Consider the following 13331-nt stretch of genomic DNA (forward strand, 5'->3'; position numbering starts at 1 on the left):
GGAGTGAGAAGCTCGTCACATGGTCCAAACAAGATGTAGAAGCCAAGCATCTACTGGAGGAGAAGACAGTCAGGGTCGAAATGGACGGGGTTCAAAGGTACGCCACTCCCCTTTTGTGGAAGAAGAACCTTCGTCCCTTGGAAGCTAAACCATGATGATTACCCTGAGGTCTATGAGTGGCAGGTACTTCCCTTTGGGACGACATGTAGCCCCTGCTGCACCACGGTTGCCCTTCGGAAGCTTGCGTTTAACCACAGTGAGCCCAAAGAAGATGTGCGCTTCTCTGTAGAATGCTGTTTCTATGTAGACAACTGTCTACAAAGTCTCCCCTCTGCAGATGAAGCCAAGAAACTGGTGGACAAGTTGAAGCACCTTCTTGCCAAGAGCGCACCCTTGGATTACGATGGCAATGTCTGTCTGACACTCTTGGCTACAAGCACAGTCACATGGAGAAAGTTGAACCCACCATGCGCAACATATATCGGATCCTTGCCAGCCAGTACGATCCACTTGGCTTCATCGTTCCATACACCACACGGCCAAGGTTGTGGTCCAGAGGCTCTGAGACAAGAAAAGAGGGTGGGATGCCCCAGACCTACCTGAAGATCTTCTCCAAGCGTGGCTTATTTGGGAGAACGAACTTCCACAGCTGTCTCAGGTCACACTACCAAGGTGTTACGTCAGCACCGACATGGATCTCCCAACCAGCACAAGAAGTGTTCACGTCTGTTCACTGGGCTGGCGACGCACACCGTAGGCTTGGTGCATGGAGCAGGGACAGGCCGGACTGGGCTGGCGACGCACACCGTGGGCTTGGTGCGTGGAGCAGGGACAGGCCGGACTGGGCTGGCGACGCACACCGTAGGCTTGGTGCGTGGAGCAGGGACAGGCCGAACCGGGCTGTGGAGACGGATAGGAGGCCTGGAGTGAAGAGCGGCCACCACCCGTCCTGGCTGAATGCCTACCCTCACACACTCTGTGTGAGGCATCCGCACAGGACGTACAGGGCGGTGTACCCCTGGCCTGGTGGACTTCTGGATCCGCCCCCTTTTCTCCTCCGTCAGCCCCGTCGTCCATGCCGTGTGCCCCCCCCTAAAAATTTTCTGGGGTTGCCTCACGACCGTCCGACGACGACCCTGATCACGCCGTAGCTCCTCTCTACGGCGCGCCTCCACCGTCTCTTCTCCCGGCGCTTCCTCCCATGTCCAGCCCAAGAGCTGCCCCTGGACACGCTGCTTGGTCGTTGCATGGTGGGTTTTTCTGTCACGATCGAGGTAAGGAGTAGACCAAGGCGCAGCGTGATGAACAAACATGACTTTAATTAGTTAAAGCGTCAAAATACAAAACAAAACACGACTCGTGACGTCCACGGTATCAATGACCGAACACGGAACAAAAACCCACAACCACAAAGGGAAAACATACAGTTTAAATATGGCTCCCAATCAGAGACAACCAGCCAACAGCTGACACTCGTTGCCTCTGATTGGGAGTCACTCAGGCAAACATAGAATACAACAAACTAGAATGAACACCAACATAGAAATACACACATAGAAATGAACACACCCTGGCTCAACATAATGAGTCCCAGAGCCAGGGTGTGACAGACCACCCATACGTAAAAATGTATGCGCACATGACTGTAAGTCGCTTTGGGTAAAAGCGTCTGCTAAATGGCATATAATTATTATTATTATAAACCCTTGAACTGGAACTACTGCTTCCTTGTGTTCTGAAAGGACACCCTGTGGTGGTTTCTACCGGCCTAAAATCCAGCACCCAAGTTTTTTATTGGTCCTTCGAATTCATAAACAACCCATATTTTTCACATACATATACACACACCTTGTGCCTGAAGCATTTCTCAGTGGGGAAGTTCATGCTGTGGGCGATTACAGTCTCGCTGGGAAGCATACTGTACACCAGGACCTGTATCACTGGCGCCATCTCTGGAACCACTGCCAACTTCAAGGTGACTTCACCCTCAGTTACTGCAACGCAAGAGCATGTCACACTGAGTACCTTTACATGCACAGTAATAATTAGATAGTAAACTGATTATGGCAGTAAACAGATGATGCAATAGTCACCTTACTCTATCTTAATCGGTGTAAAGTCAAAATCTAAGAAAGCATACGCCGATTAAAACACCAGGGGCATGTAAACGTTGGGTATGCACAAAATATGCCCCTAAACATTCATAACATGCGCCAGTTTTCCCTCAAAAGTTGGTATTTATAAAAACTGAACTTGAAGTGAGAATGTGCTTATCCTCCTGCAAACTTCAGACCATGCATGGTTGAAGGATTGCATTGCAAGATGGCAAAAGTAGCCTTGTGCAGGAATATATGACACTCTTATTCATAACAAAAAACGGGTAGCTAAATATAATAATAATAATAATATAATCCGTTTCCCTTAGTGAGCGAAAATCGATTTATTTTATCTTCGCATTCTAAAATAATATGAAATAAATACCTATTTCTAATTATTCATTTCATTACCATAATCATTGCAGAATAAATCCTCACCTTTTCTGACTGTGATAGTTTCATAGGCTACTTGCGAAATAGCCCATAGGCCTACAACAAGTTAGGATAGGCTACCATTCGTCCCATCTCTCATTTCATTGGACCCACTTCACAATAAATAGATACGCTATTTCAAGTATTTTTTCTCTATGTGATCCGAAGCACAGTTCATTGAGCCCACTTCACAATAAATAGATACGCTTTTTCAATTATTTTGCTCTATGTGATCCGAAAACTGATCGCAGACGATTCACCTTTTTCATTTACTTTTGTAGGCGTCTGAATACTGTAATGTCGAATTTCTTGAGTAGACAATATTTTATTTGTAAACATAATACATAAATGATATAATGCAGAATAAATTCCTCACCTTTTCTGGCCATGATGAGTTCATATTCCCGAAGTAGCCATAAAACAAATTACCATGCGCATCTCTCATTTAATTGTGCCTATTAAATAGGCTATTATACTGTCATTTCACATTTTTACTCTAGGCATTGGACAAGGAGCGCGGTTTTAACATACAGTAGAATTTAACAGGTGAACAGCAGTTGACTACCACTGTCAGTAGGCCTACTATAGTTTTCATTTTAGACACTGTTTCAGAATTCGTGGGCAGTGCAGCATATTTATGTTCAGGAAAATATGTATGCAAAACATTATTACATTCAAATGATCTGTTTACAGGTCCACAACCATTTGCAATTGTTTTTTTCTTTCTGAAACGGTCAGATAGTGACATTTGCGGTAGGCTGCAAAAGAAAATATATAAAAAATATTTGTGTGTATGTACAGTCTTTTCAAAAATGGTGCACGCTGATATTTAGAGTTAAATTTACGCAACGGTTATGAATGAGGCCCCTGGTTTTCTGTACAATCTTTCAAATGATTAGGACATGTACACAACTTAATCGGTGATCCAGACATGTAAACACCTTAATAGGTGTTCCAGCAGTGTATTTGATCTGCTCATTTGCTAGCACCAGCCGAGCGATATGCCCTCTTTTGCGCAAGGGAAGTGAGTTTGAATGTACATTAATGTGTCTTAGAAGTAGTTTTCACTACAAACTTTATATATTGAACTCAGAATCAAATATGCTTCCCAAAAATAGCATGGTCGCTGAGGTAAAACGTTTATTTTGATTGACGATTTCTGCATTTATCAGAGTGCATCAGTAGCCTGATTTCAGACATCCATGTGAACAGGATTATTAAGGAAAGCGTTCTTCTTGCAAAACATAAACGTTTTAATCGAAGTATTATATTTATCTGCCTATCCACAATAATCGCTTTATTGTGTGCATGTAACCATACTCACTGTCATTGTCATCAAGCACCTTCCAGTACGTTCATAATTACTTAATAAAACTTCCTCACCAGGACTCCCCTGCTGCACGGTAACCTTCATGTGTCCATGCTGAACTATTGCCCCTCTGGATAAGGCCTGGAGGAGGGAAAAACAGTTATCCCATCAAGTCAGCAAGAAGGAGATGATGAGGAGTATTGGTGTTGTATAGGGACATCCTTCTTTGAAGGTGAGAGGCTGGGACTAGGTCTGAAATAACCCTGGTCAAAATAGTGCACTAGAGAATAGGGTTCCATTTCAGACACACCCTGGGTTTGCAGGTTGTCACAACTTGTTCCTGGTTCTACTCACCAGGTAGATGACATCCACAGAGCCCTTTGGGACGGTCTCCCCTACGATGGCGTACTGGATGGTGATTGACACTTCCTCCCCACATGCCAGTGGTTTCTCCATCTTCTGAATAGCCAGAGAGCTGGACGTTTTACTGTAAGGGGCAGTGGGCTGGATCAGTGAGAGAATGTGTTGCCCTCTGTTGAAATAGGGGACCCTGTATCTAGTGTTCTCCCCTTGTGGTGTGTTGCTTACCTGGAAAGCAAAAGAGGGAAGAGAGAGTATAACTGAAGGCTCAATCCCAAATCAACCCTTAGAGCTCCGCCTTGCCCTCTGATAGGCTAAGTGGAAGTTCACCATATTGCTTATTATACCAATGGAATCTTCTCAGATCTCCACAAGAACGTGGTAGGCCCTAGGGTGTAGCGTCAAGGGGGTGATTTGGGAGCATGAAGAGTCTTCAGAGTCTCAGAGTCTTTCAAAACCTAGAAGGAATCATACTTACTATGAGGTTAATATTCTCTTTGGGCATACTGGTTGTGTTGAGGGAGAAACTGGCAATACCATGACTGTCCGTGGTTAGGTTCTGGAGACGATGTGAGGACCAGTCTTTCTTCTCCAACAGGTAGACTAACATGTCAGAGATAGGTGTGTTGTTGAAGTGAACAACGTTTATCTGATGAAAAAGGGGGGAAAGTTCTATGAAGTGATGCTACATACGTCACTGTTACCTACCATTGGTAGTTAGGTAAACAGTAATGTCAAAGAGCAAATGGCATCCACAATTCAACAAAGTTCAAGAAACAATAACACTCGATTTGGACTTACCTTGCCCTCAATAATTGATCCATGTTCATAGATTTTGGGTGTGTCGACAAATGTGAGTTTTCCAATCAGATAGGAGAGTGCTATGTGTTTTTCCTCTGACTGTGTAATACCTGTCAAAGAAAAACAAATGATAATAGCATGGTTTATTTCACAACCACACGTGCCACCATGATGCACAATGGCAGTTCACAATGCAGAAGCTGAATTGCAGTGCAGCTTACATAAGATTTAAAAACATTATTAAAAACAGAAAACATTAAATGATGTCATCACTTTTCCCAACTCCAAATTCTTGTGATGAATGACTTGCCTGTCCCCTCCTCCTCTACTTTTGTGTTTAAACTAAGCTTGTCAATGAGCATTTTCTGGCCACCATTCTTTGTGAAAATTGACATGTTGAAGACATGAGAAGCACAGCCAGTTTGATCCATCTGGGAAAAGCAAGCAAAAGCCCACACATTAAGAACTGATTTAAATGAATTTAACCACATCACATTAAAATGTAATGTGATGTGAAAACAATTATACTGATGATAGTTTCTTCAGGAAAGCATACAGACCTTTATTGACTCTTTGTGGCATGGGGGTGTATAATCAGGAACTCCTTGTGGATTTTTCTCATCAATTATTATTGGGATGAATACATTGTACCCTAAAGGTCGGCACAACTCTACCTCTGCTTTACCAGGTACAGGCTGTCCATATGTGTATCTGATTTTATTTTCATAATAAAACACATTAAAAACATAAAACATCATACATTTCCTACTTAGAGAGACATAGTATATTATAAACCTCATGTGAGACATTACAAATACAACAACTTATAATGCATTATACCTGCAGGCATTCTTTAAGTCAAGTGTTTTCAACATTGTCAATGCATCTGGACCTGTATTCATAAAGCCTCTTAGTGTATGAGTGCTGATCTAAGGTCAGTGTGATCTTTTGGTCACATGGACAGGGGAGATGTGATCCTAGGTCAGCAATCCTACTCTGAGATGCTTTATGACTACAGGCCCAACTGTTCATGTAAATGCCACTGTCCCAAACTTTTGAATTCTCAGGCTACTCATAGAAGCAATTTATGACATTGAGCAGTAGTAGCATTGTAGGTCTTCAATTAGTATTTGTCATTAGCTCAGACCTGGGTTCAAATACATGCATATTTAAGTATTTGTTTCCAAATACACTATTTCAAATAACCCTAGGACCAAACAGACCTGGGTTCAAATGTATGGAGTATTAAAATAGTTGTATTTTAAATGTATTTAAGTATTTCCAAATACATTCCAATACTGAATTACTTGTATTTTCTAAGAAAAAATATCTGTCACGGTTTCGGCCGAGGCTGCCTCTCTTCCTTGTTCGGGCAGGCGTCGGCGTTCGTTGTCTCCGGAATACTAGCTGCCACCGTTGCATGTTTCTATGTTCGTTTGCTTTTGTCTGTTTGTTGTGACACCTGTTCTCGTTTAGTGTAATTAGTGTCCTATAAGTTTCTCGTTGTGTTTGTCTAGTGTTGTGTGTGATTGATTTTCTGTCGTGTGTTGTGCTTGTATATTATATTACTTATTCGCTCGGTTGAGCTTTACTCCACTGTAAAGCTCAACATGGTTTACGCACATGGTTTGTGCGCCTTTTGTTTTGTCGCCTTCGTGCGTAGTTTCGCCTTCGGGCCAGTTTGTTCGATTTTTCCCTTGTTGGGAATTGCACTAAAGTCTTTTGGACTATACTTCGGTGTCCTGCGCTTGATTCCACCACTACACCCACCTACAGCATTCCTGACAGAATCACACACCTTCAAGAATGGAATCAGCAGGAGCCGCAGCAGCCCAGGCGACGCTGGAGGAAAAGGTCCGTGAACAGAGTGACCAGATCCTGCAGATGGGGTCCGCACTGCAGGAGGTGATCACCACCATCCGAGGCTGGGGGACTCCTCCACCGCCATCCTCTCTGCCAGCACCATCGGCAAGTCAGCCCATTCCCGCTCCGGAACCCAGAGGAGTTCGACTCTCGCTCCCGAGGGCCTACGATGGGACCGCGGCCGGGTGTCAGGGATTCCTTCTCCAGGTGGAGCTGTACCTGGCCACCGTGCACCCGGCGCCCTCGGGACATGAGAGCGTGTCCGCCCTGATCTCCTGCCTTTCCGGGAAGGCGTTGGAATGGGCCAACGCAGAGTGGAGGAGGATCGACGCGGACACCATCACCTACGACGAGTTCTCCCGCCGCTTCAAGGCGGTGTTTGACCATCCCCCGGAGGGGAAAGCGGCGGGGGAGCGTCTGGTCTTCCTCCGGCAGGGGAGGAGGAGTGCCCAGGAGTTCGCCCTAGAATTCCGTACTCTAGCGGCGGATGCAGGGTGGAATGAGCGGGCTCTCATCGATCACTACAGATGTAGTCTACGCGAGGACGTCCGTCGGGAGCTGGCCTGTAGGGACACCAGCCTCTCGTTCGACCAGTTGGTCGACATGTCCATCAGGCTGGATAACCTGCTAGCTACCCGCGGACGTTCCGAGGGGGGTCCGTCCATTTCACCCTCCAGCGCCTCCGAGCCGTGCCCCATGGAGCTCGGGGGCGCTGGCGCTAGAGAGAGGAGGGGTCGGCTTACGAGGGGGTCCATCTCCTGCACCAACTGTGGTCGGGGAGGACACACCGCAGCTAGGTGCTGGGGATGGCCTCCTAGGGGAGAGGACGACAGGTCCCGCACTGGGGAGTCCTTCCAGGTGAGTAGGCGCCCCACTCACCCAGAGCTCTCTGTTGCACATTTCTGTATACCTGTGCGTTTTCCACAGGTAGCACCTCATTCCCAGCATAAGGCGCTGGTAGATTCAGGCGCGGCTGGGAATTTTGTTGATAAGAAGTTTTGTTTAGCCTTAGGGATTCCCCTTCTCCCTGTTGACGTCCCTTTTCCCGTTCATGCCCTAGATAGCCGTCCGTTGGGTGCGGGCTTGATCAGGGAGGTCACTGCGCCACTTAGGATGTGTGCGCAGGGGGGTCATCAGGAGATGATTCAGCTATTTCTGATCGACTCGCCTGCGTATCCGGTGGTGCTGGGCATGCCCTGGTTGAGTACCCATAACCCATCTATTTCGTGGCAGGAGAGGGCTCTAATGGAGTGGTCTGCCCAGTGTGTGGGTCGATGTTTGGGCGTTTCCGTAGGGGCTACCTCGGTGGAGAGTCCAAACCAGGTGCCCGCATTGCACGTTCCCCCTGAGTATGGGGATTTGGCTATTGCGTTTAGTAAGTCGAGGGCGACGCAGTTGCCGCCCCATAGGCAGGGAGATTGTGCGATAGACCTCCAGGCAGGAGCTGCGCTCCCACGGAGCCATGTGTATCCTCTGTCTCAGGAGGAGAAGAAAGCTATGGAGACTTACATAGACGAATCTCTGAGACAAGGATACATACGGCCTTCCACTTCCCCTGCGTCCTCGAGTTTCTTTTTTGTGAAGAAAAAGGATGGTGGTTTACGCCCGTGCATCGATTACCGTGGTCTCAATCAGATCACGGTGAAGTACAGTTATCCACTCCCGCTGATTGCGACCATGACTGAGTCATTGCATGGGGCGCGTTTCTTCACTAAATTAGATCTCAGGAGCGCGTACAACTTGGTGCGCATCAGGGAGGGCGATGAATGGAAGACAGCCTTTAGTACCACCTCGGGCCATTACGAGTATCTTGTCATGCCATACGGGTTGATGAACGCTCCGTCAGTTTTCCAATCATTCGTGGATGAGATCTTCAGGGACATGCAGGGGCAGGGGGTGGTTGTGTACATAGATGACATTCTCGTGTACTCGCCTACCCGAGTCGAGCATGTGGCCCTGGTGCGCAGAGTGTTGCGGAGGCTGGTGGAGCACGACCTGTATGTGAAGGCAGAGAAGTGTCTGTTTTTCCAGGAGTCGGTCTCCTTTTTGGGGTATCAGTTGTCTGCGTCAGGGGTGAAGATGGAGGTAGACCGGGTGTCAGCCGTGCGTAATTGGCAAACACCAACCACTGTGAAGGAGGTGCAGCAGTTTTTGGGGTTTGCGAATTACTACCGGAGGTTTATCCGGGGTTTTGGACAGGTGGCAGCTCCCATCACGTCTCTTTTGAAGGGGGGTCCGGTGCGTCTGCAGTGGTCTGCTGAGGCGGACAGGGCGTTTGGGAGGCTGAAGGACCTGTTTACCTCGGCCCCGGTGCTGGCGCATCCGGATCCCTCTTTGCCATTTCAGGTAGAGGTGGACGCGTCAGAGGCCGGTATAGGAGCCGTGCTTTCACAACGGTCAGGCGCTAAACTCCGCCCCTGTGCTTTTTATTCCAAGAAGCTCAGTCCGGCGGAGCGAAACTATGACGTAGGGGACAGGGAGCTGTTAGCCGTGGTACAGGCCCTAAAGGTGTGGAGGCACTGGCTTGAGGGGGCTCAACACCCTTTCCTCATTTTGACGGACCACCGTAACCTGGAGTACATCCGGGCAGCGAGGAGGCTGAACCCTCGCCAGGCAAGATGGAATATGTTTTTGACCCGGTTTACATTTAAGATCACGTACATCCCTGGGTCACAGAACAGTAAGGCAGATGCACTGTCTCGGCGATATGACACGGAGGAGAGGTCCGTGGAGCCCACTCCCATACTGCCGGAGTCGTGTCTGGTGGCACCGGTAGTGTGGGAGGTCGATGCTGAGCTCGAGCGGGCGTTACGCACCGACCCTAGTCCACCGCAATGCCCGGAGGGTCGGAAGTACGTTCCGCTCGAGGTTCGGGATCGATTGATCTATTGGGCTCACACGTCACCCTCCTCTGGACACCCTGGTATCGGCCGGACAGTGCACTGTCTTAGTGCCAAGTACTGGTGGCCCACGTTGGCAAGGGATGTGAGGGTTTATGTTTCCTCCTGCTCGGTGTGCGCCCAGTGTAAGGCGCCTAGACATCTGCCTAGGGGTAAGTTACTACCCCTGCCCGTTCCACAACGACCATGGTCCCACCTCTCGGTGGATTTCCTTACTGACCTTCCTCCTTCACAGGGGAATACCACTATACTGGTCGTTGTGGACCGGTTTTCTAAGGCCTGTCGTTTGCTCCCCATGCCGGGCCTTCCTACTGCCCTGCAAACTGCCGAAGCACTATTCACCCATGTGTTCCGGCACTACGGGGTACCCGAGGATATTGTGTCTGATCGAGGTCCCCAATTTACCTCCAGGGTCTGGAGAGCCTTTATGGAGCGGTTGGGGGTCTCGGTGAGCCTCACCTCGGGTTACCACCCGGAGAGTAATGGGCAGGTGGAACGCGTGAACCAGGATGTGGGTAGGTTTCTTAGAACATACTGCCAGGACCGGCCGGAGGAGTGGGCAAGGTACGTTCCCTGGGCCGAGATGGCCCAGAATTCCCTACGCCATTCCTCCACGAACCTAACCCCTTTCCAATGTGTGTTAGGTTACCAGCCGGTTCTGGCACCTTGGCAGCAGAGCCAGATCGAGGCTCCTGCGGTGGATGAGTGGGCGCGGCGCTCGGAGGAGACATGGAACGCTGCACACGTCCACCTGCAGCGGGCCCTCCGTCGTCATAAGGCGAGCGCCGATCTCCACCGCAGTGAGGGACCGGTGTACGCACCTGGTGATCGAGTCTGGCTCTCTACCAGAAACCTGCCCCTCCGCCTGCCCTGTCGGAAACTGGGTCGGCGGTTTGTAGGGCCATTTAAAGTCCTGAGAAGGTTGAACGAGGTGTGTTACAAATTACAACTACCTGTTGAATATAAAAGTATTAACCCCTCGTTCCATGTGTCTCTTCTCAGGCCGGTGGTAGCTGGCCCACTCCAAGAAAGTGAGATCAGGGAGACTCCTCCGCCCCCATTGGACATCGAGGGGGCACCGGCGTACTCCGTGAGGTCCATCTTGGATTCGAGACGTCGGATGGGGGGTCTCCAATATCTAGTGGAGTGGGAGGGGTACGGTCCGAAGGAACGGTGCTGGGTGCCGAGGAGAGACATTTTGGACCCGTCTCTCCTGACGGAATTCCATCGTGGGCACCCGACGCACCCTGCTCCGCGTCCTCCTGGTCGTCCCCGAGGCCGGAGTCGGCGCACGTCTGGAGCCGCGCGTCAAGGGGGGGGTACTGTCACGGTTTCGGCCGAGGCTGCCTCTCTTCCTTGTTCGGGCAGGCGTCGGCGTTCGTTGTCTCCGGAATACTAGCTGCCACCGTTGCATGTTTCTATGTTCGTTTGCTTTTGTCTGTTTGTTGTGACACCTGTTCTCGTTTAGTGTAATTAGTGTCCTATAAGTTTCTCGTTGTGTTTGTCTAGTGTTGTGTGTGATTGATTTTCTGTCGTGTGTTGTGCTTGTATATTATATTACTTATTCGCTCGGTTGAGCTTTACTCCACTGTTTTGGAGCGTTTTACGCACATGGTTTGTGCGCCTTTTGTTTTGTCGCCTTCGTGCGTAGTTTCGCCTTCGGGCCAGTTTGTTCGATTTTTCCCTTGTTGGGAATTGCACTAAAGTCTTTTGGACTATACTTCGGTGTCCTGCGCTTGATTCCACCACTACACCCACCTACAGCATTCCTGACAATATCAAAATACTTACTTTGAAATGTATGTAAAAGTAGTTAAAATACTTAAAATAGTATTTGAATCAAGTTCTGCATTACCGTAATGCGATTAATTAGACAGTGACATTTAGCGGAGTTACACATTGTCTTGTAACTACAGTGCATTGCAAAATGGCGATACTGTACTGTTGACTCACGTTGCACACACTTGTACTTTATACTCCTCTTGAACAATGCTGATCTCATCGGTGAGGTTCATTTTGATCTCAAACTTTGGCAAAACTAGATATAAAAGAACAGACGTTAACTCATGAATGTTTCAGTATTGTAATGTATTGATTCAACTGGCAGATCCATAATATTATGTAGCATGAAAGGTAAAAGAAAGAAGCTCAATTTACCATATTTTTCTACCTTGAAGTGATGGAATATTTTGTTATCACCAATCCACACTACAATAGCATAAGATCCTACAGGTGCTTCAGAGTTCAGGGGGTGAGAAAGCTGCAGAATGTTGCCACTGGATGAAGTATTGACCCACTGTCCAATCCTGTTCTGATGAACATCCTATTGATTCATAGAACAAGGGACATGTTTAGTAGGGCACAACATTGTGAAACGTTCACATACAAATATGTTATGTAGGCCAAACGTGCCTGTCTGACATGTAGAATAAGGAGTCACGTCAGTTCTATTCATTACATTCTATCTGCAACGTTCCGAAGTTTGCTTGTTGAAGGTGGCCCAGATGTTATCACATAAAGCTTATAGGGAGTCTTCTAGTAACTGCCATGTGGAAATGAATGATGACCTCCAGTACCTAGCTGGTGGAGTCATTGTCTTATGTCGTAGTATTTAGTGACAGTCATCATAAATTGACAGACTAATAAGGCTCTTACCTCAAGTTCCACAATGTTGTACTGTGAAGGGCAAGACAAAAGATTGGTTAATGTTTTATGAATAACTCTCAAATTCCCACAAAATGACCAAAAGAGCAAAACTGTCTACAACTATAGGAACCAGGTAGGTGGTTGGATTTGTCTCTTCAACTAAACATCACAAGTAGTATTTGCACTGGAACTCTAATGTCAATTCAATAGATTAATTCAATCTCAGGAAGAAAAATCCCATACATTCCAATCTGACCTACAGTATATGAATGGACAACCCCATGTCCTGTGATGAATGTTTGAGGATCTTAAAATCCACCCACACAGGTTTATTTAGAGAACCTCTGCAGAACCTTTGCCCTGAGTGCTATGTGCCTCAAATGTTTGTGTAGCCTTATCAAACAGACAGATTTTGGATTTTGCCCAATAGTTGTTCAAAACATTTCCCATTTCCAAAGTCTTATTGTTCATGGAGTACTAACAAGATTTGTATGACATGTCATGGCTACTTGATTGCTGAATTAAAATAACAATTTACAGTATATTCTACATAATAAGCCTTGTCCGTAAGGCAGGAGCCTATGTCCTGTTTCTGTAGCATGAAGGAGCCTGGACAGGACGCTAGTCTATTGCTGGGCATTAACCTCAATCCATCTCCTTAATGTTCAGTGCCAAGCAGAGTGGCATCAGGTCTCATTTTTAGAGTCTTTGGTAAGGCTCGACACCCTCAACCTTCCATTCTCAGTGAGGACACTAACCACAAGGCCGCAGAGTTGAGTTGGTTGGACAATATCGTACATAGTGTTACATAATACCTGAATGCTATGTCTATCAGACAGTAATGTGACGTTGTGACCCTTGAGATTCTTCTGTATCTGTCTTTCTGTTTGAAAGAGTGGAGATACTGATCTAAAGGACGACCAA

At 47.4% G+C, this 13331-nt stretch overlaps 1 pseudogene across 1 annotated transcript in view; it reads right to left on the reverse strand.

Annotated features, from left to right (window-relative positions):
- LOC311105478 (alpha-2-macroglobulin-like) overlaps window positions 1-13331 on the reverse strand; it is a 44346-nt pseudogene that overhangs the window by 28712 nt on the left and 2303 nt on the right. The window contains exons 5-14 of the transcript XR_014615847.1: window positions 12417-12437; window positions 11919-12084; window positions 11715-11799; window positions 5559-5709; window positions 5309-5429; window positions 4999-5108; window positions 4676-4846; window positions 4192-4425; window positions 3912-3978; window positions 1849-1994 (exon numbers count right to left, since the gene is read on the reverse strand). The product of XR_014615847.1 is annotated as an alpha-2-macroglobulin-like (transcript). The remainder of the gene's footprint in view (window positions 1-1848; window positions 1995-3911; window positions 3979-4191; window positions 4426-4675; window positions 4847-4998; window positions 5109-5308; window positions 5430-5558; window positions 5710-11714; window positions 11800-11918; window positions 12085-12416; window positions 12438-13331) is intronic.

This window comes from Coregonus lavaretus (genome assembly GCF_964263955.1).
Source record: "Coregonus lavaretus genome assembly, chromosome: 30".
NCBI lineage: Eukaryota > Metazoa > Chordata > Actinopteri > Salmoniformes > Salmonidae > Coregonus > Coregonus lavaretus.